The sequence below is a fragment of the Astatotilapia calliptera genome, chromosome 14 (genome assembly GCF_964374335.1).
Source record: "Astatotilapia calliptera chromosome 14, fAstCal68.1, whole genome shotgun sequence".
Lineage (NCBI taxonomy): Eukaryota > Metazoa > Chordata > Actinopteri > Cichliformes > Cichlidae > Astatotilapia > Astatotilapia calliptera.
Window position 1 is genome coordinate 24,871,234 of NC_137435.1, and position 4,725 is coordinate 24,875,958.

Here is a 4,725-nt window from a genome sequence, read left to right on the forward strand (position 1 = left end):
TGAACAAGAAATGCTTTGAAAACTTGGAGTTTGACGACTTGATGATAAATCACACAAAAGTCAGGTTCAAAGTGTCGGTTTGCCTCCAGCATCCTATTCTGCAGGGCAGATAACCGACTTTGACTTGGAGTGAGGAAAATAAAGGCTCGCTCTCGGCAGAATGAAAGGAGGGGGATGATTTAAAGGATTCTCTCTGAAAAACCTCCTCGCTCTCTTCCCGCTCCATCCCCAGATGAATGCCCAATCAGAGATAAAACATATTTACATTTCTCTGATGTGCAATGCGCTTATGGTATGCGCGCACTGGATTTTCTGCTATTCTGTTTAGGGGCACGTGTGCATGCAGGGACTCTTGTTTGCACTGTACGCGTATATGTTTTCTCCTTGCAGTACTGTAATTGAAAGCCCGGAGGCACAAAATTGCAATGCAGAAACAGCAGCTTTGCATGCGGTGCGCTGCAATCATAGTTTGTGTTTGTCAACTTCACCTAAAGGCACACATACACACACACATCAAAGCATTGTTTGCTGACCTTGTGTCCCTTTGAGTCTGTAAATGATTAATGAGACACACAATATGTATCTCTTTACTCTCTAGCTCCCTCATCATCATATAATTACTGTTTTCTTCTGCTTGATTGGTTTCTCATCTACTTGTTTGTTTCTCAGTGCAGGAAATTCAGTTTCTTGTTGTTCTCCTCCATCCTTTCTACAGGTGCACTGATTTTTTTTCGAGTGCAGGGTAATCTGCAACGTGAGGATAGCCCCCTTTTCCCCCTCAGTAATCTCACTCATCGAGCGCTGCTGTTATTGCAATTTACACTTGGCTCAGCTCCAGAGCAGCTCGGCCTTAATGGCTCCTCCTCTCTCCGTTGCACTCGAGTGTTATAGCTTCTCATCATCACCTCAGTGCTGAGCTAAGAACTCTTGCTATAAACACAATGACCTCAAGACGCTTCTTGAACTGTAGCCAAACTGTAACCTGTTAAACCCCGCAGAACCTGTTGTAACTTTAGTATTACACCATTATTATGGCGACGTTTACATTCATTGCAATTATTTGGTTGTGTCAGAGGAGAGATTCAAATGTTTCTATTGGTGCTAGACAGCATCAATAAAAATTAAATCAGAAATCAAAATTAAAGCATTATTGCAGACAAATGTGATATTCAGTCACTTGACCGAAGTGCATCTCTGAAAAGCAAATTAAAGTCTTTCCCTTCATTCGTTGTATCTGCATGACATTTGCAAATAAAACTCATAAAAAAAACACTCCACGGTTGTGAGATTACTCTCTATTTCTCCTATGTGCTTTTACGTACAGTGGCCACTTTAGAAAAGACAAATAATTGTGTCAGATGAAAACGGCTTTTGTCACGTATGTGCAACATTTTTGTGAAGTCTTTGCACTCAGCATGTGTACTGGAGAAATTTGGATAAAACATTTGGTCCAATGAAATACTGGATGGATAGCTCACCGTTGCTCTTGCGGACAACTGAGTTTTTCTTGACACGTGGTTGCACTTAATTTGCCTTTACATTAAGTTCTGTTGGCAGACGCACATTTTCAATATCGCTTGATCGCATTCATTTAATTGTGAGAAGTTAAAATGATGATCGAGATTAAAATTCGATTTATTGCGCGCCCCAATGTAGTAGCTGTTTGCTGTTACCAGGGTGCACTGTCACATACAACCACTCTGTGCACGCAAGCATGTCTGTATAGGTTAGGCAGGTTTGTGTTAGCAAATAGGGCACTGACAGAGTTCAGGTTTAGGTTAAACAAAGACTGGATGGCATGTAACAACAGCCCTCTGTTGGGACTCTCCTAATAGACCGGACAGTTTAAGCATAAACTTCCAAGAACCCCCAAAAAACACAGATCAGACTATTTCTGCACTTCCTAAACGGTAAATAGTTGGTCCATGATTCCACAGGGAGAATAAATCAGCAACTATTAGCCAGAAGGTCTTCTTCACAGTTTTTGCTTCCAACTCCTCAAGTCAAGCAACGCTTACATATGCACTGGTGTTATCTAAGAGAAGAGAGTCAGTGATTTCTACTGATGCCTTTAAAACCTCACAGTTGTTATTTCGTGCTGTAACTGTGGCTACCAGATTTATGAAAACCACCCTCAGACATACTCTGCAGCAATTTAGAAGATAAACAAGTAATTTTTTAACACACAGCGTATATTTCAGCAGTAACTGTGGAAAAAGTGAAATATTAATGCTGATGACTAAATGACGCAACAACCTCTCACTGAAACTTGAATTTACCATCTCAGCTTTAATCTCCAGTGTGCTTAGAGACAGATTGCAAACACCACCACGGTGGTTGCTGGACTAGTACATTTATTAACACTGCTTCCTTACATTGTATTGAATTTAACTGTCTGTATAATTGTTGGAAAACACAGATTAACTGCTATATAAATTCTTGCTGGAGCACGGCCATGAATGGTAAATGCTGTCATTTGAAATGTTGGCACTATCGGTTGGCTTTAAAGGACCATGAACAACAAACCCTTTGTGAAGGATATGAATGGTTATATGTAATTTGTAACCATTTAACAACCCTAAATGAGGTAAAAATGACTGACTTGCTTAGTTTATAATAAATGGAATGGACTCATATGCTACTATCTACTAATAGGCCTGCTGGACAGCTTTAGTGATACAAATAAATTAAAAAAAATATCTGCGAATGGTCGTGTTGTAATAAAGCTGTGACTTTACATCAACATTATAGCTCCAAAAGCAAACACGAAAGACTCAGGCCCATGAGCTTGAGGCTAGTTTTGTGTGCAGTGAGTACTGATGGAGTGCAACGCAGTCTGACTGTCCTCTTTTCTCCTAGTCAACTGGTGCCACAATAGCTTCTGGGAGCCACATGAGTGTATTGTGAAATATCAGCTCCAATAGCTCCAATGCAGGAAGCAGCTAATTTCATGGCTATTACTAAAGGCTGCAGCAGAGACTCAGTTACTCTCTTTGAACTGGGATTAGTAACAAGGAAGAACAAAACAGTGCTCTTATCTGGTCCTGATATTTGTTTGGCGCTGCAGGGGTGACTGGAAGAGAGCTCAGCTGTTTTATTCTAATGTGAATTTTAAAAGTCACTTCCCTTCAGCTTTCTCCTGACAGACAAATGCAAAAGTGAGAACAAATCAGGAACACATGTTGACAGGTAAGCATCACCTGCAGTGTTGTATGCACTTTTTTTTACACACTTGAAGTAATCCGTGTTTGTTGTGGTTTGAACTGCATCAAAGACCAGCCCTAAATTAGACTTTTCTTCCCAAAAGGCACAGCTGTGTTGTGTTTTGAGTTAGCGTGGATATTTCATACCCTCGCACCGCTCATGCTTCTCCTCAGCATCAAAGCACAGCGCACGCCGTTTGAAATTCATTGAAAGCATTGGATTAATAATGCAGGGAGAGAAGCTGAGAAAAGAGGATACGTAACGTGATGTTTTCTTGACTCCTCAGCTATTAAACCATGGAAACCCATCTGACATGACCGAATGGGAAACCTTTGACCGAGCAGGTGGATAGCTTTTAAAAGCTTGCAGTGAAAATAGCAGGAGCTAAATCCCCCAGGAGGCAGTCAGATACATGCTCCCTAAATGAAACCATTTTCTTTCTCTGTTTTGCTACCGTGGCTTCACCTCATTGTTTCCCACTGAATTTACAGGAGGTTAAAATAAAAATAATAAAATATGTATAGAAAAGAGATGAGTAAAATTAGAATAGAATAGAATGCTTTTATTGTCACTATACAGTTGTACAATGAGATACAGAGCATCTCCTGCTCAGTGTAAACATGCTGGGGGGTACAGTTCTTCAGCGCTATATACATATGGACAGTATTAACATAGGGAAAAATATATATATATATATATATATATGTAAAATGTGCAAATATACAAGCCGTTTAAAAAAAAGTAATATTTAATAAATAGTGTTGTGTATATACAGTTGAGTTATTGCACATAGAATTGGTATTGCACAGTGGTGGTCCATAGAGGAAGTAGGAAGAAAAAAAAAATTGGAAAAAAAAATTGGGGGGGGGGGGGGCTGTGTTATTGGTGCATGTGTGAGTTCAGGGTGGTTATGGCTTTGGGGAAGAAACTGTTTTTGAGTCTGTGGGTTTTTGTGCTGATGCACCTGTAGCGCTTCCCTGAGGGAAGCAGGCTGAACATATTGAAACCAGGGTGGGAGCTGTCCTTGATAATGTTTGCTGCTCTGCTGAGGCAGCGGGAGGAATAAATGTCCATCAGGGAGGGGAGAGGGCAGCCGATGATCTTTTGTCCTGCCTTGACTACACTCTGAAGCCTCACTCTATCCGCCTTGGTGCAGCTGCGTACCATACCGTGATGCAGTAGGTTAGCAGGCTCTCAATGGACGAGCAGTAGAAGGTCAGCAGCAGGTTGGAGTTCAGCTTGTACTTCCTGAGGACTCTCAGGAAGTGCAGCCGCTGTTGGGCCTTCTTGACGACCGCTGAGATGTTGTCTGTCCAGGAGATGTCAGCAGAGATGAGGACACCAAGGAACCGGAAGGTGTGGACCCTCTCCACACACTCCCCGTTGATGTAAAGGGGGGCCAAGTCAGCGCTGTGTCTCCTGAAGTCAACAATGAGCTCTTTGGTTTTCTTAGTGTTCAGTGCCAGGTTGTTTTCTGAACACCAGGCTGCCAGCTTCAGAACGTCTTCGCTGTAGTCTGCC